Raw genomic sequence first — 26,540 nt, 5'->3', positions numbered from 1 at the left:
CCACCTGTATCAGTAACTCAGAAGTAATAATAGGAGGCTGGCTGTTACTAATGATTGAATGCTCGTTGAAATGAATTGTTGAATTGATGCTATTCTGGGAGTGGTAAGGGAGCCATTAAATGAGTTTCAGAAGAGAGGAAGAAGCCTGACACCAAAACTCTAACTTGAAAGTGAGTTTAACCACAAGCAGATAGGGAGAAATGAAATAGCTTTGGAAAATTGCTTCAAATCTATACACCCACGTTTTTCAGTTGGTACAAAGCGTAATACTTGTGTTAAAAAAAATAGGCCTTAGTTTAAGAAAGAAGGTTGAGCTTTTTAAAAGTATTATGCAGTTTTCCAATGGAAATCTAGCTAGTTTTCCTACTGCTCTTCAGTTCTGGGTCAAGTTCATTGTCTATTCATTGTGTTTGTCTCAAAATCTTTGTAGTGATGGACTGGCCCCCTGTTTTGTCTATTTAATTGTATATCACAATCTTTCCAACAGAAAATGGGAATTCTCACCTAACTGCCACTCTTCTCCAACACAGGTCAAATTCATGTGAGTGATAATATGATTATAAATCACATTCAGGTGGTTGTGTGTTTTGGGACTTAACACAATCAATCAATGTCTTCCATAAAAGATACCTTCTAGAAGAATTCACCTTCTATAGGTTAATTCCTCTTCCAATTTGACTCTTTTCATCATTGACAACATTGAAAAACACTTTTGGGGGCGGCCAGGTAGCACAGTGAGTAAGAGCACCGGCTCCAGTGTTGAGAAGACCTGGAGATCGAATCCCGGGTTCAGACACTTAGCACCCACCCAGAAACACCTGGCCATGTAACCTTGAGCAAGTTACTAACCCCAATTGCTTAGGGGCGGCCAGGTGGCTCAGCGAGTAAGAGCACTGGCTCCAGTGTCGGGATGACCTGGATCAAATCCGGGCTCAGATACTCAGCACCACACCCAGAAATAATAACTGGCGGTGTAACCTTGAGCAAGTTACTTAACCCCAATTGCTTTTAAAAAAAAAACACTTTTGATGGCTTTTGAAGTGTGCATCTCCCCTTTTTTCTGCTAAGCATGATATTAAGGATCAATGGATCATCAAAGTTATATGTCATTGCACTATTCTTTTTATGCTGTATGGCTGCTAGTCCTGGAATGTTAAAATCTCTGAAAAATTAAAGCTAGAGCTTACCTGAAGGACAAAGGAGAGGTATGTAATAAACATAGGTAGAGTACAACAAAATAATAAAGAACTCCAAAAAAGGCATAAAGCATATAATCAGAAATATATATATGTATATGTATATATATATACACATACACATATATAAATATAAGGAATTGGGGCAGTTATATAGCAAGAACAAAAGTTGACTGATGCAGTGACCATGGTCTCCACTAATGACCATGCAATGTCGAAAACTAGAAGAAGGCCTCTAGCTGAGGAGATGGACTTCCTCCCACTTCCAAAGGGAGCTTTACAGGAAGGTATGAACAAAAGTCACACAGAATAACAAGGCATGAAAGCATGTTAACCTTGACCACAGAAGAAGGTGCTCATATCAGTGATATTGCAAATGCATCAACATATCAAAGGATAAGTAGAAAATAATGGTTTTCTACCTATCCTATTTAAAAGACTACCTCAGCTTCTGCATTATGTGAATATGGTGACCCACCTCACAGTTCAAGGTCTTATAATAGATGAATTTCTACATGTAGGAGTTAGACTAAATCCCTGGTGTGGAATTGCATCTATTTATCACTTATTGTCTACTGAAACTGAAAGAACAGCCCCCCATATGAGGAGATTCCTTTCCTAAGCAGAAGAAACATTTGCATTGAGTATGGTTTACTGTAATCCTTTTTGCTAGAAGATTAAGAGATAATTTTTTCTCAGTAGAGCCACATATAATCTTAGAATATATGTAATAAAATTTTACCAGGGTTTTCCCCTCATCTTTTATAATTTATTCCACAAATACTTGCAGAGCAGTCTTTGCTACCCAATTCTTCAAAAATCTATAGAAAAAATTAACACCTGAATTGTACAGGTTGCCCAAATAGAGATAACCACTACTTCCCAGGTCCCCTGAATATGCTATCCTTGGAAGTTGATGGCTGGTATAGGCCTAAGGACTCAAAAGACATGAAAAAGCATGCCTCTCACCAGGAAGCCCCTGAAAGGACCCTAGTAGATTTTAAATTTCCTGTATCCACTATCCTTCAATGATATGACAGACTAATATACATACACACACACACATAGTACACACATATATACTATTCTTCAATAAGCCCTTTTGGAATGTTAAAAAGTTACATGTTGGGGTGTTTACACATACCTTTTAGTGATTCAAAAATGGCATATACCATGTAACTATCAACATAGAGAGCATTTGCTACTAAATGTTGGAGAGCCCACAGGAGAAAATGACCACCTCTCACTCAGACAGAACTAGTCACTTGAACTTAGAATTCAGTAAACTGTTTCTTCCTTTCAGTAGGTGACTTCCTCATTCACTTTTCCATTCCTATGCACAATTTATGAAAGGGCCCTTTAGCTGTACTTGACAAGATGAAGTTTGAACTCTTCTCCCCTCTATTCTTCCCCTAGCCTAGGAAAGTGGTGAATTTGAGACACTGTCTGAGTTCCATACCTTCTAGCTTTGGTAATATCATTTTAACAGCCATAAGTAAGTGAGCCAAAATGCTTGAGGGCTCCACAGACAAATTTGCCTTTGGTAGTAATTATACGTGTTTTTTCATCTTTAAAGGATCTGCAATTTCAGGGGATGGGGTGTTTCCTTCCACTAACACAGATTATAACACCTCAACATCTTACAAAATGGTTATTGTGAACATCTGTGGCCAGAAACATTCATTACTTGGCAGCCAATATACAAGAGATGAGCCTTTCCATAACCGAGTTAGGCTAGCCCTAGAACAACAACATAACAACAGCAACAGCAGCAGCAAAGTATTTCTAGAGCACTTTTGTTTTGCGAGTGCTTGCAAGTAATTTCATTTAATCCTCACAGGAATCCTGAGATACAGATGCTATTATCCCCATTTTACAGATGAGGGATAAGAAAGAGAGTTAAAAGATTTTTTTTTAAGCAATCGGGGTTAAGTAACTTGCTCAAGGTTACACAGCCAGTTATTTCTGGGTGTGGTGCTGAGCGTCTAAGCCCAGATTTGATCTCCAGGTCATGCTGACACTGGAGCCGGTGCTCTTACTCGCTGAGCCACCTGGCCACTCCGAGAGTTAAAAGATTTACTCAGGGTCACAGAGTAAGTATCTGAGGCAGGACTCAAACTCTCAGTTTGAAGAAAGCAAGTAGGTACTGCAATAGATAGAGGGCTGTGTCTGGAGTCTGGAAGACCTAAGTTCAAATTTAGCTTCAGACACTTACTAGCTATGTGATCTGGGCCAGCCACTTAATCTCTATTTGCCTCAGTTCCCTCAACTGCAAAATGGGAATAATAATAATTACACTTCCCAGGGTTATTGTGAGGTAAAACAAGATAATATGTGTAAAGTACTTAGCACAATGCGTAGCACATTGTAGGCACTATATGAATACTTTCCATCATCATCATCATCATCATTCCTGATTCCACATTCTCGTTTCTTCCATTGTCCCAAAATATTAGTCCCAAGTCAGTCACCAGAAGTTTCCATATTGGTAGAACTTGCCAGACCTTTCACTGGAAGAGATTTTGAAAAATGTCATGTAGCACATTGAAAACTACACTATATTTGCTTCCCAACAATTCCATGAGGGTGGTAATATATAAATATCAATCTCCTACTTTAGAGATGAGGAAGTAAATTCAGGAAGTGACTTTCCTAAAGTCACAGATAATAAGGTTTTTTTCCCAGTATTCTAATAGATTTACAATTACTGAACTATTAATGTGTGCATATACACAGATATTACATACATACACACATATCTGTTTAGTTGACTTCCTTTACATACCAACTAAAACCTTACTTTCTACAAGAAGCCATCACAACCCCTCTTAATTCCAGTGCATCCCCTCTGTTAATTATTTTATTTTATCCTTTATACAGCTTGCTTTGTATATATTTGTTTGTGTGTTGTCTCCCCCATTAGATTACAGGTTCCTTGAGGACAGGGACCATTTTTGCCTCCTTTTGTATTGTCAGGATTAGCACAGTACCTGGCATGAGTGTTTATTGATTCACACACACACAATATTGGCTATTTAAATATATGTATGTGTTTATGTATGTACATGCTTAAGCAGTCAAACACTAGCTTAAAAAACACAACAAATTCAAAGATCTCTGTGTCCCCTTAAGACAACATGTAAAAAGGAAATTCCATCATGGTTTCTAGAAAAAGTTCTCACATCCATCATTTTTCAAGGAATTTCAACATAACAAAGATGAAAGACCTGCAGTGGTTCTTGGTTTATATCAATGACAAAGAAACACAAAATTAAAGTACCAAGTTGAAAAAATGTGATCAGGGCCACCAAAACTAAACTAAAATGCTTTCTACCTTCCCGAAATAAATCAGAATTCTAAGGATCACTTAATATCAGGCCAAACATTACAGACTCAAGCTACTGATATCGATGAGGATACAAAAAGGGGCAAAAAGCAGTCTTTGCCCTCAAGAAGCTCTATGTTTTGTATGTACGTATATTTTGAGCAGAACAAAGTATGACTTGTGAATGTCTCTCTTAAAACATTATTTAAGGAAAGTCTGAGCATTATTCACTTCCTTCTCTCTAAAGCCTCTTTCACAAGCTCTTCAGCAACCACCCAGTTCTTCTCCTGTCTCACTACTTCATCATCTTCTTTGCTGACTCTTCATCCACGTCATGCCTGCTAACTGTAGGAGTCCCCAAAGGCTGTCTTTGGTCTTTTAGTCTTCACCATCTCTATTGTTTTACTTCATGATTTCATCAATGGTTTCCATTATCATCTCTATACACATGACTCAAAAATGTGGCATCTTATTTTTTTGTTTTTTAATTTATTTAGTCATGATTTTCAAGAAATCAAATGCCTCCTAAATTATATTTCCTTGATGTGTTTTCTAAGATAATTGTTTCTGATAGATCATTTTCTTTTATTTTTTCAGTCTTTTTATTTGTTCTAATATTTTATATCTATGGAGTTGAGTTTGGATTATTCCATTCTAGTTTACCAGGGCATACACCACCATCATCTTTCTACCATCTATTTATTTTTGGAAATCTGTTTTCTTTTTTTTTCCCTCCAAAACTTGTATCTTATTATTGCCCCTTACTTTATTTCTTCCAGGGATTCTTTTAGTTCTAAGCTACTTAGGCACATTTTTTTTTCTCTGAAACTCTACTAAAACTACTGGTGGATTATACTTTTTTTCTGGACTTATTCCTTAGGCTTCTCTCAACCCATTCTATTTATTTATTGTGTTCTAACATTTTCTTCTATTAACTTATCTTTCCAGGCTCAGATTCTGGATTGGTGCTCTGCTTGTATCAGATTCTGCTCCTTCCCATGCCATTGGATGAGATGGTCAACCCTGCCTGGTCCTGCTGCCTCTGTAGTCTGGACAGTTTCTGCTTCTAATATTCTTTTTTCCCCAGTTAATAGTATTTTATTTTTTTCCACTTACATGTAAATATAGTTTTCAACATTCATTTTTGTAATATTTTGAGTTCTAAATTTTCCTGCCTCCCTCCTTTTCCTCTCTCTTCCCTAAGACAGCAAGCAATCTGATACAGTTTATACATGTACAATTATGTTAAAAATATTTCCACCTTAGCCATGTTTCTCACATTCTTGATGCAGTGGCTAGGAGTAGGCTTCATCTTCTCTAAGAATCTCTAGCTTTTACCAAATCTTCCAGGTAGTTTAGATTAGTCATTGGCCTAGGCTCCTTTCCTGTCTCTTTCTCCTTGAACAGTTCCCCACTGAGAACTCCATTTCATACTGTGGCCTTGGTAAATCCCAACCATACATTGTCAATTATACCGACTGTAGATGTCCTCTGAAGTTGCAGGTGTCTCACTTCCTACGTGCTATCCTGGACCTATCTCCTGCTGCATCTATGGCAACTGTGGTCAGGAAATTATAATTTTTAGCTGTAGGACTAGCTTTGCCCACTGTTCTGGCACTAGGAATGGCTACCTGGATACTGTAGTGGCCCTTTCTCCAACTGTGGCTCTAGAATGGGCTGCCTGGGCACTATGGTTTCTACTTCTCCTGGCTTGTTTCCACTCAGAGAGTCTCCAAACTTCTAAAAGTTTTCTTGTGCAGTGCTCAGCTGGAAGGAAAGATCACAGCTTTCTGATATGTGTTTTATTTATCACTGCTCCTTCTGGTTTATTTTTAGAACTTCAGTAGAACAACTGTGAGAGATCTGGGTCTTCTAGTTCCTACCATGTGGCCAAGTTGAGCCACCCTCCAGGAACTATGATTCAAATGCATTTTCTAGCACTATATAAATCTAAAATTTTCTATCTGCTTAAAAAAGATCTTTAAATTATATGCTATTGAGGTTATAATGAACCACAATATTTAGAAAAAAACATGGCTTGTTTTACTTGGTGCTGGAAAAGTATAGGTCACAGAATCAGTATTTCAGAAGTGGAAAGGATTCTAATCACCATATAGTCAAAACTCATGAATAAAAAACAAAATGAAAAGAAAAATCCTCTCTATTACATAACTAAAAAAGGTATCACTCAGCCTTCATTTAAAAACCTCCAAGGGAAGAAAACCCATTACCTTGCAGTAGAGCCTGTTCTACTTTCTGGGCACTGCTAATTATTATGAAGTATTTTCCTTACACCAAATCTACAAGTGTTTCTTTTCACTATCTACCAACTGCTCCTAGTGCACCCTCTAGAACCAACAGAGTAAGTCGAGAGTCATTCAAATGCCCTGGAAACCAGCTACCACACTCCCTAACCCCAATCTGTTGGTATTCTTCAGGTTAAACATTAACAGATCTTTCATTTAACATGCATATGACACAAATCCAGTGTTCTTCAATATCCTGATGTCTTCTATGGATGGTCTTCATCTTATCTTTACTATGGTAAGCAAAACTGAACATAATACTTCAGATGTTGTCTAATAAGGTCAGAGTAAAGAAGAGATGATACCATCTTATTTCTGGAAGTTATATAACTCTTAAATCAGTCCCAAAACTTCACTGGACAGTCCTTTTGTATGTACTTACGTGAACCAGAAATCAAATCAAAGATTTAAGCTTCAGTCCCTTAAATGAATTATGTCTTGGGATAGACTGAATACCTTTTTAAAGGAAAAAACTTCCTGCATTGGGTAGCAATGTAGGAAAAGCTAGCCCAGATTTTGTGTCAAGGCCCTAGGATATATTGCTTCTATCACACCCTGCCCCTTAGTGGTAAGATCCTAAAATCTAGAGGACCTTCTCCCACTTAAATGGGAAGTGGAAAGAAGGGAGGAAAAAACATTTATATAGCACCTACACTGCCAGGAATTGTGCTAAGTGCTTTACAAATATCACCTCATTTGATTCTCACAAAAACCCCAGGAGTGGGGTACTGTTATCTCTATTTTACAATGAAGAAACTAAGGCAAACAAAAGGTTAAATTACTTTCCCACAGTCAAAGTTAGTAAGTGCCTGAGGTCAGATTTGAACTCAGGTCTTCCTGATTCCACATTCACTGCTTTATTCTTTGTGCCATCTATTCACTCACTGTTCAGTCATTTCCAGTAGTATTCAACTCTTTGTGACCCTATTTGGAGTTTTCTTGGCAAAGATCCTGAAATGCATTGCCATTTCTTTCACCAACTCATTTTACAGATGAGGAAACTAAGGCAAACAGGGTTAAGTGACTTACCCAGGGTAACACAGCTAGTAAGGATGTAAGTCCAGATTTGAACTCAGAAAAGATGAGTCTTCCTGACTCCAAACACAGCATTCTATACACTGCACCACTTAGCTGCCTCTAAAATGCTTTCAGGGTCATTGTTGGGTAATCTTAATCTCAGAAACACAGGATGCCTAGAATAGACAGCATTTCATTTTTAAAGAAATATTAAAACACAAGCAAAGACACATGCATGCATGTATGTGTGCACATACATGCATGCACACACATACACAGCAAAGCACTACAATAGTTCTCTGAAGGAGTAATAGAGTACTGAAGATTACAAAGACCAGAAACACTAGTTTCACTCACCTTTCCACTTTCAAAGGTGTGAGTTTCCAATTTAAACAATTTGGCATGTGGGGTCTGATACCAAATCTTTAAAGTTCATACTTAGTGTTTTGGTAAGAGCATCAACAGAAACATCAGGGCTACTACACAGATAATGACAGTTCTATAAATGATACTCATTATGCACCAGGGTAATCTGTACTGGCCTTGTCCCAGGGCCAGTGATGATATTGAGACTTACTACATTGCCACTCCCTCAGTGGCATCTGGCCCACTTGCTCAGGGCATTCCTCTCCCCAGAAGCCATAGCAAGTTGTAATACAAAACATCGACTCCCTTTAGAGGTTTCTACTGAGAAAATGTCTCCTTCTTTAGCCAAAGATTCACAAAAGCTTTCACTTCCATCCACAAACTCAGGTTTGACACCAAGTCACATATGGGGGCCTCAATCCCTTGAAATGGCATGAGGATCCCTTTTTGGCAGAAGTAGCTGCCTCATCCTTAGTTATGGAGATCATATTGTTCTATACACAGCACAAAATAGTATCATGGCCCCCTGATCCAGATTGACAGATCGCTCTTCAAAATCTGCCATTCTTGTAATGGCCTCAATCTGTTTGCTTAATTTAACAGAAGATATATGATGGTTCTCATGGGTGCTGACATGTCCCACAAACCACTGTATTTAGTAGCAAGCACTAGAAAAATTCCTCAATTCTACACATAAAGGAGAGATACTTTGTCCAGTCCTATTCTCTCTAGGCCACAGAACATTCAGTCATCAGACCTATGGATGTCACTCAGGGAATGAGTATTCTCTGAATTTCATTTCTAGACTGGGGAGAAATGAGGGTCAGTGATTTGATATGGATTCTGTCTAGAATTATTTGAATTTTCTTTACTCGCTGTTTTCTGCAAGACTTAACTAAGCATGCTAGAACATAGATTTTATTAGAGTTGATCTCCTATTAATTATCCCTCATGTAGACCACCATCTAATCTCTGTCACTGTAGCCACATCCAGCCTGGTCAACATTAAGTCATTAATCTAATAAAAGAGATCAATGCCCTTAGGAAGTGGAGGCCATTTTAGTGGTCTGATCCACTAAAGTGGAAATACAAAGGACCATGGGGCAATAATTGGGAGAGTATACTGCATTCCTTCTAAGGTGAAAGTAAATTGTTCCTAACTAGTCTCAACTACTGAAATAGAGAAAAAGGCACTAAAGAAGTGGCAGTAGTGAGAAGCCTGAATCTCACTCCTGGACTTCCATACTAAACACTTAAAACAATAGGGATGACAACTTTACTCAGCAACTTGTATTACACTGTAAACTATGTGCTTGTTAGGCACTTTCCTCAGTGGTCACACAAGGTTATTGTAAAGGAATTTGGCAAAGTATTGCAGCTTTCTTCATCTCTGTCACCCAGAAGGAACTATTTTATATTGCCCCTGGGATCCAACATGTTAATCATATTGGTTGGCTCAGGTGACTGCAAGGATGCAGGGGTGTCTGTTTGGCCCTACTCACAGCAGGCAGAGCCACAAGCAAAGAGGATAACAAATGATAGTCATTAAGCCAATTAGGAATTATTTTTTGTTAATATTGACAGACACCCAAAACAGAAAACTTCTCAATATGTGGTAGGCTTTAACTGAAGAGAAAATACCTATCTCTTCACTATTGGGAAAATGTGATCTATATTATACATTATAAAAACATCTTAATTTGGAAAGAAAAAGACCTGACCAAAACAAAAGACATTACACCCACACTAACATGACCTGTGACAATAAAACCACTAATATTTATAGTAGAAAAAAACTAGCATACACAGCGTTTCAATTTGCAAAAACGTTTATATGCATGCACATATATGTACATACATATGTATGTGTGTGTATATATGTATGTATATGCAGCCTGGTGGCACATTGGAAAGTGTACTGCACGTGGAGTCCAGAAGACTTACCTTCCTGAGTTCAAATATGGCCTCAGGCACTTAGTAGGCAAGGAACCCTGGGCAAGTCACTTAACCCCATTTGCCAAGAAACCCCCACATAGGGTCACAAAGAGTCAGACAACTGAACAGCAACATATGTATGTATAGATATAGATATCACATGATTTTCAACTTACCTTCAGCTTATTATGTCAGAAGTATGAGAATCCTACAAGTTATACAAGGAATTTTATTATTTTAATTCAATAAATGAAGAAAATATAGAGAAATAACATGAAGCAACCCATCCGAAGTCATACAGTGATAGATTGAATACAAATTCAGTATTATTTCCCCAATTTCAGGACCAGAATCCAGACTCAATATTCTTTCTACAAACATCCCTGATATACAGTATCTTCTATACAGCATATCTTCTAAATGGAAGCCATTCCCTCAGACTAACAGGGAATACCTTCATCTGTCTTTATTAATTTAAACAGAAGTAAGTACTATCTCAGGCTGGCCTAGATCCCTGAGGCAGCCGTAGTCTTCCCCTGGCACCAATACTAACTGGATCCCACACCCAGCATGATACACAACATTACTTACATACCTAACTATCCAGAGCAATGAGATACCCCATGACACTCTCTGAAGAAGAATGGAAATTAACTGTGCATATGACATCGAGTAATTGCATCTGCCTATCCTTGAATGTCCCATTCAGATACAAATAGGAAAGTGGTTTGGTGTCTTGCATACTGATAGACAATCAACTGCATTTCGAATGACAGGTGGCTTTAATACAGTATTTTAAGTGGTTCTTTATTTAGCAACAAACATGAATGATATGTGTTATAGCTAAAGACATCAGCTATAGACCATATCTGAAGGGAAAAAAACAGCAAGTAAAATTATTTACAAGGGTTCTATTTTTATGTTGGCTTTGAAGGATATTTGAGGTAGCTCAGGAAAGGCCATAACCTTTGACTTTAGTTGATGGCAATATGGTGTGTTAAGTCCATGGTACAGAAATGTGTGTTTTGGTTTCCACTGAAGCAGATAGGTAGTTTAGGAGTGTGGGACTTGGAAACAAAAAGGTCCAAGTTCAAATACTGTCTCAAGCACTTACTTGTTGGGTGATCCTGGGAAAATCACTTGGTATCTCTTAGCCTCAGTTTCCTCATTTGTAAACGAGGGAAATAATAATCCCTACCTCATGAGACATATAGATGGCTTTGCAAACCTTAAAACACTATATAAGTAATCGTCATCATCACTATATAAAAATTAATGCTTCTAATAATTAATTAATTTTATGTAGTCCTGTTGATAGTGTTATTATTGTGGCTGGCTAGCTCTGTCATGCTTTGCTGTTTGTGACAGACTGCAATGTACTAAGGCTATGTATGCCTAAACTTTGGAACTGTCCATAGGTTGTCCTGCAGGTGCTTAGACATATCATCCTGACCCTTTACAAGATAAAGGTCTGTGCAGAGCCAGGTGGATTGTATGTAATGTTAATACACATTTGTTTTATTTTAGTTTTAACAGTACTGTAGGTATGTAACCGGGACACCAGGTAAATCACCCTAGTTGTTTTAATGTTTTGACATTTGTGTTTATGTTACATAACTACAAGTTTCAAACTTGTTCCATATGAATCTTTGACCTAGAGAATAAATATAACCAGACAGGGATCATTTGCATAAAACTACTCTCATTTGTGGAGAGCATTATACTTTGTCCTTTTGTAAGGGTGAGTAAGACGAGCATCAGAAAAGAAAGATCATCATTTTGCATCATGGTTTGAGAAAGGACACACATTTTTTTTTCCAGACTGTCTTTTAGGAAAAACCCAAAGGTAAAGATAATAGGCATTAGAGGACAGATAATTAGTTGAAAGTCATCTCCCCAACATATCCCTGATTTCCAGTTTCCTCCCTTACAGACAACTTCAGGGAATTTTCACTTGAGTGAGATCTGGGACATTATCTCTCTGTTGAGTTTAGATCTATCACTCCCAATGGGAAGACTCATTCCATGTGTGTACTGTCTCATATTTTAAACTCTATAACTTCTTTTATGTCAGTTTGTTATCTGCCTGGATAAACAGATTTATTCCCTATTCACTATTTGTAATGGTCTTTCATATAACTAGCATTGGGTGGTAAGTTCAGAGGCTGCATCTTATCCTCTTTAAGTGAGAGTAACGAAGAAAGTGTCTTGAGCCTGAAAATGAAATCCTCTCCCATAGACTAGCAACATTCAAAGACACAGAACAATATAATTCTAGTCTGGCGTGCTCTCTCTAAGAGCAAAGCAAATACAGTCATGGCCTCTTCTGTGGTTTCTCTATGGGAAGGAATCAAAGTCTACCTTGAAGAGAAATGGAAAACATTCTAGAGATACCTATTCATATTTTCATGTGAGTTACACTTAGAGAAGCCATATGTATATAAAAATAATCCACATAGACACCCCCTGCAGTACACAAAAATGTTGTTATAGCTATGGTTTCTAATGTGAAATGAAAAATATGTGATGTAAAATACTACTGAGATATTCAAACACATTTTAATTTAACTATGAGCACTAATGATTTCTTCAAGGAGTCAGCAAAATGAGAAAAGACAAATATAGACAATAAATGGAACAAAACTTTAATGAATACATATATCAATTATTATTTTCTAAGTGAAGAGAGAATATAATTGAAAGAATGAAATATTACCTATCAATAACTTCATTAAATTTAAGTATGTGGTCAAGATAACTTATTCGAGACACATGATCTCATAGCAAATTATCAATACCTGCTTATGTTGAGTGTCTCTTTTCCATGCCCTCCCATAAATCTTCCACTGGGAGAGAGGAAAGGTTGATCCAACATTCTGAAGCCTTTCTTCATGTTCTTTTAACATTTTGTGTTTTCAACTGGAGCACAGGGGTATCCAACAGTTAATTCTCTTCTTTTGCTATGAGACTGACATATCATTTTTTTTTCTGTTTCTACCCTGATGACATCCTTTATACCACTTCCCCTACGTAAGTCTTCATTTATAACCCTCACATCTCCTGATTGCCCTTTGGGTGATCTTCAATTTGAACTATAAGAGAGGGTGATTTTCTATTAATTTATGACCATGTTAAAACATTGAAAGAATATTTGTTTTAGATGAGCTTTTGCTTCAGTTATGTGGATGGGGTGAGAAATATTAAAAGAAAATTTACTGATTTAAAAAAAATTATGTCACTATGGACACATGATTTTGTAAGATCTAATATTTTGATGAATAAAATGTCTTCGTTTTTTCTTTGGATGATATGACTTGGTGGGGTCAAGTTTCCTGCAAAATTATTTTCTCTTCCAACTATACTTCTACTTTATGAAGATTTATAGATAAAACTGAAATTTAAATCTAGAAAAATAATAAAATATATTTGCTGCAAGAAAAGGTAGAGAAACTCAAGGAGATAAAAAATATTAAATATTTCCCCCCCACTGGAAACATGGAGGTCATTTGACAAGAGCTCCCTCCTCTTGCCTTTTAGTCATTTCACCTCACTCTGACATCCCCCTCTATTCTTCCCCCCCACCCTCTAATATTTCCTCTTTCGCTAAAAAAAAAAAGCACACTCTGATTTAGCTCAAACGCACCATGTTATATTGTCTGAGATTATAGTATAAAGGAGCAACCATCAAAATTACATGATACTAGTTGAAAGAACATATTAAGACAAAGAAGATTCAAAAATAACTTCACTAGCATAGTGCATGATAAAATTGAAAATACAATCTACTTAGAAGTCTCTATTTGAAAAGAACTATTAAAAAAGATTGAAAATCTTTTTGGCAGAAATTAGGTTTAGGCCAATTTCTCACACCATATTACACAATGAGCTCAAAATACATACACAGACTCAAGTACAAAAGGTAAATATAAATGTGGCATAAAGACACGTCAGAAGAGAATTCTATCAGGTATATTTTTGACATATATGTGATGAATGTGTACATACATCACATGTATGATTATATATGATATATAAATATGTACAGCTATATTAAAGATGAAAAATTTTAACTAAAAAAAGAATAAAGATCATCATGAAATATAAAACATAGTTCCAATTAATATTAAAAGTGAAATGACTTCCATCTCCTAGGGAAGATAGAGAAAAAAAGATTATTCCAATTCACTAATATAAAGAAAATACTGCTCAGAACAACTTTTTGCTAGTAAAGAACTAGAAAAAAAAATGCCCATCAATTTGGGAATAGCGAAACAAATTGTGTTCCTTGAATTTCGTGGATTATTACTATGCCAGAGAAATGAAGAAAGTGAAAAATTCAAAGAACCATGGGAAATCTTACAATGAACTGATATGGAATGGATTATGCAGAACTAGGAAAGCAATATATGCAATAACTGCCACAATGTAAATGGAAAAAACAACAAACATTTAAACGAAATGCTAAGTAATAACATTGACCAAACTTGCCTATTTACTCTCCCAAAATATGAGAAAATGCATTTCTTTCCCTTTATTATAGTAGTTATAGGAATATGTTTGTAGAATAATAATAATGTCAAACCCAGTCATTTGTTAGTTTTCCTGAATATCCTGTTTGGTTTTCAAAACCATTCACAAGCAGGCTTCTTTCTGGTATTCTTATATTTTACTTTTCTCAACACACTCTACAGTCTTGTAACACCAGTCTTCTTGCACAAGACTCCTTTACCTGACTCTACACCTATCCTCCTTACCTGAAATGTTCTTCCTCCTCATCTCTGACTCCTGGCTACCTTCAAGATTCAATTCAAATACCATTTTCTGGGCCTATTCAGCTACTCATCAAACTGCTCACTAGGGCCTTTCCTCAGAAATTACCTCCTCTTTACCCCAAACATATGCATACAAGTTGTTTTTATGTCATGAGGAGAGAAGGAGGGAAGGAAGGAAGGAAGAAAGGAAGGAAGGAAGGAAGGAAGGAAGGAAGGAAGGAAGGAAGGAAGGAAGGAAGGAAGGAAGGAAGGGAGAAAGGGAGAAAGAGGGAGGGAGGGAGAGAGAGGAGAGAGAGAGAGAGGGAAGGAGAGAGAGAGAGAGAGAGAGAGAGAGAGAGAGAGAGAGAGAGAGAGAGAGAGAGAGAGAGAGAGAGAGAGAGAGAGAGAGTAGAAAAAGAGAAAAAGAGAAAGACAGAGAAAGAAAGAGAGAGAGAGAGAGAGAGAGAGAGAGAGAGAGAGAGAGAAGAAAAGAATTTTTAAAAGTACCATGGAGAAAATGGAACATTAGAGGAAGAGAAAGATTCTGAAAGGAAGACATGAAAAGGTTATCTGTGCCAATTATTGAGGATGGCCTGTGACAATTCAGGGAGATTGGTCATCAAAGAATAAGATAAAGGAACCATAATTATTGAATACTTTGTTATGTTTACTGAAGCTTACAGTTCAGTAACATCAAAACACATTTGGACTAATGTGAAAATAGTTCTTGAATAAATCTTTCAGTATAATATTATTTGAAAGTAAAAGAGAGAAAAAATTTTTAAATGTTATTTTAAAGTATAATTTCTGAGAATTCTCTATTTCTTGGAACTGAACTGCTTAATACTAAAAAAAATTATACTAGAGAGATGAAAATTAATAAGAGAGGTTCCCATAAGATACATTGAAAAGAGCAACTGATTTGGAATTAAGAGGGTCTATGAAAACCTGAATAACTAACTCCCTTAACCTCAGTAGGTTTTAGGAGTCCCCTCCTCTATCAAAAGAGGGGACAGACAAAATGATTCCTAATATAATTTCAAGTTTTAAGGGTTCTTATGATACTACTGATATTATCAATAAATTTCATATGGATTTAGTTTAGCTTAGATGATGAAACAAAATGCTTTTAACAGTTTGGAAAAACCCAGATGCTAAGTGAAAACAAAGCAGCATTCTTTCCTGTTGTACACATCATTGTCAATAAATATTCAGAATCAAAATCTCAAGCATTGTGTTTCTTACTGATGTATGATGCATAGCATGATATAACTTGGTTTTCTAAAGATACATTTATATTCATTTGATGATGTTCAGAACCTTCTTGAAATGAGTATTTTCCAGCCAAATATGTAGATATGATTAGGAAGATGGATGCTGCAAAGAGCAGGTACTATTGTTTTCTAAACACTTAGTTAAAGTGATACTGAAGAGCCATTGCTTTCCATCCTTCCTCCAATGATCTGCACAGTGCTCCAAGAGACTCAGAGTCTGGCTCCTGGCCAAGCCTTAAATATTAATAAAAATATACTATAAAACTCTGTTTGGTGAGGCCCTAAAGTCTTACCACAGATTTCAGGTTTGGAGCTTTGCAATAATGCTAATACCATTTTACCAGGGAAGCTCCAAACCACTATCAACAACTATGGAGGGAATTTCCTGACTGTAAAATTAGTCTAATCACTTATATTATCTGACTATCACTATTCAAACAGGAATGAAGTAGAATGAAGAAGCTAGAATACCTCCCATACTTGTCCCCTTCTATCCATTTTCCAATGTCATCACCCTGGTTTCAACCTATATCACCTCTCACTGAGAAAATTATAATAGCTTTCCAACTGGCCTTCTCACCTCTAGGTTCTTCTCTGTCGAATAAATTCTCTGTCTCAGAATTTTCAAAATAATCTACCTAATCCAGAGGTCTGTGAAGAAATGGTAGAATCAAGTCTTTTTTCTTTTTTTTTAGGGGGTGGGGGAGATGGGAGTGGTTTAAAGGATGAAAGAAATATAACTGTGTTTATAGACCACATAGAAGAACTCAAGATCAAGCAAGAGTCTGAAGATTAGTAAGACTGGTGTTGATAATAGGGGAAATCTGCTGGAGAAGACAGGAATGGACAGGATCAAGCACCTTTAGAGAATTCTGCCTTGGCAAGAATGAGGATACCTCTTCATATAAGTTAGGAGTAAAAGAGGAAATAATAGAGGGTGGAGGGGAAGAGTAGAGGGGGATGTCAGAGTGAGGTAAAATAACTAAAAGGCAAGAGGAGGGAGCTGTTGTCAAGTGACCTCCATGTTTCCAGTGAAGTATGAGGCAAAGCCCTCAACTGAGAAAGGTGGAGAAAGGTGGAGGAAGGCGCCATTTACCATGAAATCCTTCAGGAGGGATGAAATGGTTTAGAATCGGCATTGTGGTGAGTTATTCTCCTCCATTTTATTCTATGCTACAACCTAACAGAATTACTTTCTGCCATCTTGAACATATTTTACATACACATTTTCCTTTTCCTTTACCTTTAGTGATGTTGTTTCCTATGCCTGAATTGTACTTTCTCTTCTTTATTTAACCCCTTATTTCCTGTCCATCCCCTGAAGCCCAATTCAGATGATGCCAATGGCTACATGAACCCTTCTCTGATCTGGCTAGGTCAAGGATGATACCTAATAAAACAATCAGTTTAGCACAGTGAATACATCGCTGGGTCTGGAGTTAGGAAAACCTGAGTTCAAATCTAGCCTCAGATACTTACTAGCTGTGACCCTGGGCAAGTCACCTAACCTCTGCTTGCCTCAGTTTCATCAACTGTAAAATTATAATAATAAAAGCACTTACCTCCCAGAATTGTGAGGATCAAATGTTACATTTGTAAAGAACTTAGAAAAATGCCTGGCACATAATAAGTACTATATAAATATTAGCTATGATCACCTTCTTGATCACTATTATTATCATTATTACCCTCATATAATAGGAGCTTGTTATTTTCTATAATATCTATTACATCTAGCAGAACGGTAGAAGTCACATATTCCTTTATCCTATAAAATCACAGAATCTGTGACAGGATGTTAGAACACATTAGCCCATCCTATGCCGCCATGCCCCCCCCCAACCCCCAACACTCAGTCCTCCACCATTTCAATAGAAGAAAAAGAGGCCAAAAGAGGGGAAATGATTTGCCCCAAGTTATACACTTACTATCACAGCTGAGACTTGAACCAAGCTTCTCTAATTAAAAGTTAAATGTTTCATCTTACAGGTGAGGAAAATGAATGCTAGAGAGACTGGAGACTCTCAAGTGACTTAGTTAAAAAGAAAATGAGTTGATTAGCTGAGAAATATCAAGATCTTCTATCTAGTTCTTTTTGCTCTACATCCCATTGTCTCAGCCACAGTCATGGGACATAGATGTCTCTTGCTGTTTTACTTTGATTTTTTTTTTAATATTGAAAGTAAGTGAAGTAAGTGATATATTTATTACAAGGGAAGGCAGACAGATGTTATATAATTGGGTCACCTTCTAAGTCTTAAAGGGGCCAACTGTTTATTGCCACAATATGGCAGGTAAATAATTTAATTCAGGTGACTATTGCAAATTAATTCAATTCAGTTCAATAAGCATTTGTTTTCCTAAAGTCATGCTTGCTCACACTACCCATTATAACATAACTTAAGATTTTAGCTAGAGCAATTTATTTTTCTAATTTTTTTTTTATTCAGACACAGGGAAGATTTTCTTTCAGGAAGAAAAAGAAAATCTGTAGTACTCATTCTTTTGCACATACATATCTTTCTTGAGGATGTAATTTTACTTAACATGACTTAGAGAAATATTGTGATAGAGAACACACATAAGAATTCTATTTTCCTTTGAAATCTTGCCTTTAAGATCTGGTATGAATATGTAAATGATTCCGTCATACTTATAAGTCTTTAGATTCTCTTTTAAACAGATTTTTATTGATACCTTTTTTTATTAGATTGTCTAGATGTCCTCCTTTATTACTTACCCTCCCTCTCTCCCAGAGAGCCATCCTATAAAACAGACATTTTTAAGAAAAAGTGGAAGAAAAAAGTTCTGCAAAATAAATTAATACAATGAAAAAAATCTGAAATAATATTAATATTCTAAAACTTAATTCTAATACTAGTGAGTTTGCTGACAAAACATGTATAACTGTATTCTCATATTCCATGTTTATACCTTAGAATATATTTTTGTATAATCTTTACTCAGAGAGACAAACAATACCAATGTAGAGATAATCTATTCCATGCTGTTAAACAGTTAAGGTAATTTTCAGATTCAGGTCTTACTGAATCTTAGAGGCAATATAATGCAGTGAACTGACAATGGAGTCAAGGGTCCAGAGGACAGTTCTTGCTTTGACCATTATAAACTTTGAGACCATGGATTTACATTCTTTGAAACTCAGTTTCTTAACATGTAAAGCCAATATCGAACTGTTTTGATGATTACCACTTTGTACTAAAGATTGAGATCTTGTACAACTAAGCCCGGAGCAGCTAGATAGAAACAGTGGATAGAGCAGCAGACCTGGAGGCAAGAAGACCTGAGTTCAAATACATTCTCAGACACTTACTAGCTGTGTTACCCTGAATAAGTCACATAACTCTTTTAGCCTCAGTTTCCACACCTGTAAAATGAACTGGAGAATAAAATGACAAATACCTCCAGTATCTTTGCTGAGAAAACCCCAAATGGGGGTCATAAAGAGTCAGACATGACTGAAACAACTTAACAACAACATTGCTAAATCCCCGTCCTTTTTGCTTTATTTTTTTTTATAATTTTCCTTGGAATTCTTACCTTTTTGTTCCTTCACATAAATTTTGTTATTATATTATGTAGCACAATAAAACAATTCTATGATAGTTTTCTTGGAATGATATGGGATACACAAATCAATTTAGACAGTATTCTCATTTTTTTTTTATGTTGGCTCAGCCTACCCATGAGCAATGAATAGTTCCCTAATCATTTGTTCTGTAAATAGTATTTTATAAAAGCAGACATGTTTTAGTAAGTGGCCTTGAAAGTATTTTATACTTTCTAATTATTTTAAAGGAAATTAATCTCTTTCTGCTTGATTTTATTGCTAATTTTTTAAAAAAATTAATGATGTATGCAATTTTACTTTTTATCCTGAAAAACTGATTAACTTTTTAATGGCTTTCATTATTTTTTTTAACTTCTAGGTAAATAATTTTTAGGGTTTTCTACATAAATAAAAAAGGGATAACTTTTGTTTCCTCTTTCTCTATGCTTATTCCTTCCATTTCCTTTTTTTGTCTTATCACTTTACTTAGCATTTCTAGCAAAATACAAAAGAGTAGTGATGATTGATGATGTATACCTCTTTTTTTTTTACCCCTCATCTTATTGGAAAGGACTCTAATGTATTCTCATTATACATGATGCTGACTCTAGGTTTTAGATAGATCCTACTTATAATATGGAAAGGTCTTTTACTCCCAATATTTTATAATTTTTTAAAAGGGGGTGGCTATCTTTTCAAAACTTCTTTTTTAGCTATTGATATAAGATTTTTGTTGTTGCTATTAATATGGTCAATTATGTTTATAGTTTTCCAAATATTGAACCTTTACTTCTGGTAAAAGCCAAAACCAGACTCAGCATATCATCTTTTTTATATCATATTGTCATAGTTACCTTGTATTAATTTTAACTTTCTGAGTCACTATTAGGGATACTGGCTAATAGTTTTCATTCTTCCTGCTTTATATAAGTAGATAATATTTATATTATAGAAGACATGTGGCAGGATAACATTAATTTCTATGTTTTTTTCCAAAAGAAATTCATGAATTACTAGATATAATTCTTTGAATTTTTGACAGAATTAATTTGTAAATCCATCTGGTTCAGGGTTTTGTTTTGTTTTTCCCTTTGAGAGACCATTTATGACTTTCTCAACTTCCTTTTCTGAGAGACAAGGTTTTTAAACTTTATAATTTTTGCTTTCTTAATCTATACATTTTATATTGTGATATAATGAAGTGAGCACTGGGTCTAAAGTAAGGAAGACCTGAGTTCAAAACCAGCCTCAGCTACTTAATAGATCAATGATCCTGGGCAAGTCACTTAACCTGTTTGCCTCAGTTTGTTCATCTGTAAAATAGGGGTAATAATAGCACCTACCTCCCACGGTTGTGTTGAGGATCAAGTGAGATAACATTTATAAAATGCTTACCATAGTCCCTAGCACATAATAAGTGCTATATAAATGTTAGCTATATCATTACTAATATTGCAAATATTAATCTATTGTATTTAAGTTGTTGATTTTATTGCATGTAACTGGCCAAACTATTTTCTAATAATTTCCTTCATTTCTTCTTCATTTTTCAGAAATGATACTTTTTTTGCTTTGATGTATGAACTCCAAAATTCATAAACCCTGAATTCTTTTATGTGATCAGAATCTGTTGTTATTTTCTCTCCCTCTGCTTTGCAACCCCAAATCCTGTTCTTTATATTCACTGTGATCCTCTACCTCTCAATTGCTTCTCCCTCCCCCGAAAGATATCATGCCATTAGTGACTACACACTCCTCCCTTTCCCACCTTGACCCTGTGGTGAACCAGTTCAACTCTATACTGTGTTCCTCATAGAGGTCCGTTGCTGCTTTATACTACAGAAGTTCTTCATCTGCCAAGCATCATATCGGAATTTTTACCATCATCTACTACCTTTGCTCCAACTCCTGCCCTGCTGAACAAAGCTAGAAAAAAATCATGAAAATATGCTGACCTGGGTATATGAAAAGTTATTTTACAAATGTCAACAGGTCCCTCACTGGGGCAGGAAACTTCTCCTGGGTCCCCTCCTACCTGTGTGACCACCCCTCTGTCTTTTTTGCGGGATCATCATCTATACAAGTTAATATGGGGATCCTCCGAAGCTCTGTCCAGGACCCTATTCTCTTCTCTCTATATATTCTTCACTTGGTAATTTCAACAGCTCCCATGGATATAACTATCAACTCTATGTAAATGAATTTCAGATTTATCTGTCTAGCCTTAATCTCTCTCCAGTCATGCCATCTCCGTACTGAAAAAACTCCAGTGACCACAACGTCCAGGAGCAAATATAAATTCTCTTGTTTGGCTTTTAAACCCCTTCCAAAATTGGCCCTTTCATGTTTCTAGTCTTTTTAAATTTTACTTTTATTTACACACTTAACAATCTAGTGACACTTGCTTGCTACTCCTAGCATAGGAAACTATCACCTGATTTTGCGGCTTTTCTTTTTTTTTCCCCCCCTTGAGGTTTTTTTTCTTTTTTTTTTTTAATGCTTTATTAACTTCTGATTTACATCATCCATTTCCGCCAGATTTTGAGTTACAAATTTTCTCCCCATTTCTCCCCCACCCACCGCCCCAAAATGGCAGTCCCACAGGATATCCCCTCCTCCAATCTGCTCTCCCACATTTTCCCCCATACCCCATTCCACTTTTCCAGTGGATCTCTATGCCTCAGTGCCTGCACATCCCATTTCCCAATTACATGTAAGATGGTATTAATAATAGCATATGTATATGTACATACACACATGTATACATATATATACATATTTGAATATTTGATTTCAAAACTTTCAATTCCAGATTCATTCCCCTCCTTCCCCGTCACCCACCCCTACTGGGAAGATACGCAATTCAGTATAGGTTGCACATGTGTGGCTAATGCAAAACAATAACATAGTAGATACATTGTACAATACTGACTACACTTCCCTCCCTCCCATCCCACCACCCACCCTCTCTACTCTCCACTTTGATCCCATCTATTTTCAAAAGGGAGTGCTTCCAACCTCCCTCCCCCCCAGCCTACCCTCCCTTCTATCATACCCCCTCCCATCGCCTTCTCCCCCTATTCTCCTGGAGAGTGAGATACCCTATTTAGTGTGTATTTCACTCCCTCCTCAAGCCAAATTCAATGGGAATAAGATTGACCCATTCCCTTTTGCCTTCCTATTCTTCCCCTCCATTGTAACCATTTTCTCTTGCCTCTTCTGTATGAGATAGCTTACCCCAATCTGTCTCTCCCCATCTCCTCTCATTATATTCCTCTCACCTCTTAATTTCACCTTTTAAGTGTCATTCCTTCCTGTTAAATTGGACCTGTGCCCTCTATCTATGTATACCTGTAAACATATATACACACATTCACATATGTATTCATATGCCCATATACCCTCATATATAGACAAATATATATATATATATTTCGAATCCCTTCAACTACTGAGAAAAGTTTCATAAGTTACAATTATTGTTTTTCCATGTAGGAATGTTAATAGTTCAACTTTGATAAATTCCTTATGATTCCTTTTCCCTATTTACCTTCTCATGCTTCTCTTGCTTCTTGTATCTGAATGTCAAATTTTCTATTGAACTCTGGTTTTTTCAGCAAGAATGCTTGAAAGTCCTTTATTCCACTGAATGACTATATTTTCCCCTGAAACATGATACTCAGTTTTGCTGGGTAGGTGACTCTTGGTTTTAATCCCAGCTCCTTTGCCCTCTAGAATATCGTATTCCAAGCCCTTCGATCCCTCAGTGTAGAAGCTGCCAGATCCTGGGTTATCCTGATTGTGTTTCCACAATATTCAAATTGTTTCTTCCTGGCTGTTTGTAATATTCTCTCCTTAATCTTGGAATTCCGGAACCTGGCTATAATATTCCTAGGAGTTTTCTTTTTGGGATCTTTTTCAGGAGGTGATTGGTGGATTCTTTCAACCTCTATTTTGCCCTCTGGTACTAAAAGATCAGGACAGTTTTCTTTGAGAACTTCCTGGAGGATGATTTCTAGGTTCTTACTTTGGTCATGGCTTTCAGGCAGTCCAATAATTTTTAAATTATCTCTCCTGGATCTATTTTCCAGGTCAGTGGTTTCTCCCATGAGATATTTCACATTGCCTTCTATTCTTTCATTTGTTTGGATCTGTTTAACAGCATCTTGATTTCTCATAAAGTCGTTAGCTTCCATTTGCTCCAATCAAATTCTGAAGCCATGATTCTCCTCATTGAGTTTTTGTGATTCTTTTTCCATCAGGCAAATTTGGCTTTTTAAGGCATTCTTCTCCTCATTGACTTTTTGGGCCTCCTTTGCCATTTGAGTCAGTCTGTTTTTTAAGGTATTATTTTCCTCAGTCAGGCTGTTGACTCTCATTTAATAATTTTCTTGCATTGTTCTCATTTCTCTTCCCAATCTTTCCTCCACTTCTCTTATTTGGTTTTCAAAATCTTTCTTAAGGTCCTCTATGGCCTGTAACCAGCTTGTATTTTCCTTTGAAGCTTTTGGTGCAGGAGTTCTGACTTCACTGTCTTCCTCCTGTTCCATGCTTTGCTCCTTTTTGTCCCCAAAATAGCAGTCTAATGTTGGAATCTTCTGTCTGCTTTGTTTCCTTTGCCTGCTCATTTTCCCACTCAATGACGTGACTTATGGGCTTTTTGCCACAGTAGGACTCTGCCACCAGACAGGGGAGCTTTCGTCCCAAACGCTGGGGTTTTCTCAGCTGCCTGAGGTATTAGATAGGTGCCCTCTCTGAGGTCTCTACATCCTCTGGCAAGCTGGACACACACCCCAGAACCTCTACCCTAGACTGCAATCCAGATCCAAGCAGGTTAAAACAAGAGCTATTATCCCTCAGCCTGGTGCTTGGTCCCCCTACACTCTGCAGGCCAGGAGCTGAAGCTGCCACGTGGCACTGGCTGGCTCTGCAGGCGTCTTAGAGGCTTTTCGCCCTGGGGGTAAAAGCCAAGCACTCCCACTTACTGGTCCCAAAGTCCAGACTGCACTGTCCTCTCACTTTGTCCTTTGTGTCTATGTGTTGATAAATCTGGAAATGGCCACAGCTGCTGCTGATCTGGAGTCCCTCTGGCTGGTGGCTGGTCAGGCCCGCCCTGGGGCTAAAGCCTCAGTGTGGGGCTGGGCTCAGCTCCCAGAGCGTGGTGCTGGGTTCCTGCTGGCCTGCCAGGCTGTCCTCAGCAGGAGGTTGGCTTCTCTGTGTCATTTTGTGGGTTCTGCAGCTCCAAAGTTTGTTTAGCGTCCCCTTTTAACATGGATTGGGGAAGGTGGAAGCCGGAGCTGCGGGAGGGTCGTGCTTCTACTCCGCCATCTTGGCTCCACCAATTTTGTGGCTTTTCCCTGACAGTCTCTGATGCCTGGAATGTTCTTCCTCTTTGCCTCTCCCTGCTGGCTTCCTTTGAGACTCAGTGCAAATCTTACTGCCAAAAGAAAAATTTTTCTGGTCTCTCCTGTCCAGCATCCATCTTGCTATTAGTATATTCCCTCTAAAATTACCTTACAATTACGCCGAATATGTTGCATGTAAATTTCATCTTGCTACTATAATATCAGCACCTTAAGTCCAGAGATTGTTTCTGCTTTTCTTTTCATCTCCAGTATTAGTCTAGTGCCTGACACACAGAGTTTTAAAAATGTTTTGTGAGTGAAGTCTGTAGAAGAAGGCTTGTGCCACACCATAACAAGACTTGAAAGCCATTACAAGGACATCTAAGCCTGTTTGATGAATATATTTCAATCTAGAAAAGAATTCACATTTAATTTTAATTTAGCTTTTATTGCTATCATTATTCCTTTTCTTTTTTTTATTTTCAATCACTTCTACAACATTGGTCTATTTTGTGATACATAACCAAATTAAAAGCATTTTCCAAAAAGATCTATTTTTCTCAAAGATTTGTGTCAATATTTTCTGCCACAGTTATAATTAAGATAAAGATGATCTCTCTACTTCCAAAAAGACTGACTTCCATGAGAAATACCTCAACAATGAAGAAGAACCATGTGAAACAAAAATTCAATAAAACTAAAAACAAATAATAGAGAACTATTCTATTTAGTCTTGGACTGTCATGGAATATAGTCTAAGCCTGCAGACCATCTGCCTGGGGATGTACAGAGCAGCCTGATAGCTGGCCCAATCTTCTGTAGGGGACTATGGCCATGGAACCATAAGTAGGTGATTGTGCAAGAGAATCAAGACAAAGAAGGGGTAGAAGTCAGTGAACATTGTGGTCCTCTAGTAAAAAGACATGAAACCAGCAACAACTCACAGCTGCCTGTTTAGCTTACCTGAGGCCACAACACAGCAGGCCAAAGCTATGGACTTACTGGCCAGTGATTATGATAATAGATCTAAAAATTGAAAGAGCACTATCAGTATCAGACTTTGGTCAGCAGAATGTCCTGTTGATAACAGTTCCAAGATGGGACTGGATAAGGAGCCAAAGCTTGGCCATATTCAAGTATAAGAATGAGGAAGGGAAGCCGTTCACCATATCTGAGCCATAACCATAAGAAGAAAGCAAAAGCAACATTCTCTCTAAAGAGGCAGCACCTGCCCCTGGTACAGTGTTATCCCAATTGGAGATTCTAGCATCAGAAGAAAGATCTGTGATGAGTTACCATATCTAAGATTACAAGGAGGGGCAGAGCCTGATGCTGACACAAAGTTCCATTTAAGAACTGGAGAAATAAGCAAACAAAACAAACCCCTAATACAATAAGAAATCTATGGGTTTAATAAAAACCTGAGGCAAAAATACAAAAGAAGTAACTCCATA

The 26,540-nt window shown here is 37.0% G+C and overlaps 1 protein-coding gene and 1 long non-coding RNA gene across 4 annotated transcripts in view; both read right to left on the bottom strand.

Moving 5' to 3' along the window:
- Window positions 1-26,540, bottom strand: part of WWOX (WW domain containing oxidoreductase) — a 1,292,857-nt gene that overhangs the window by 850,450 nt on the left and 415,867 nt on the right. The window lies entirely within an intron of this gene.
- On the bottom strand, window positions 1,916-8,385 carry LOC138159501 (uncharacterized). Its single transcript, XR_011167908.1, has 3 exons — window positions 8,202-8,385; window positions 7,857-8,020; window positions 1,916-3,706 (listed from the first exon to the last, which is right to left on the bottom strand). It is a non-coding gene; the product is annotated as an uncharacterized lncRNA (long non-coding RNA).

The sequence above is a fragment of the Petaurus breviceps genome, unplaced genomic scaffold (genome assembly GCF_028583685.1).
Source record: "Petaurus breviceps papuanus isolate PSGF00001 unplaced genomic scaffold, PetGlider_PUasm1.0 176, whole genome shotgun sequence".
Taxonomy (NCBI): Eukaryota; Metazoa; Chordata; class Mammalia; order Diprotodontia; family Petauridae; genus Petaurus; species Petaurus breviceps.
This window is presented reverse-complemented; position numbering and strand designations above follow the sequence as displayed.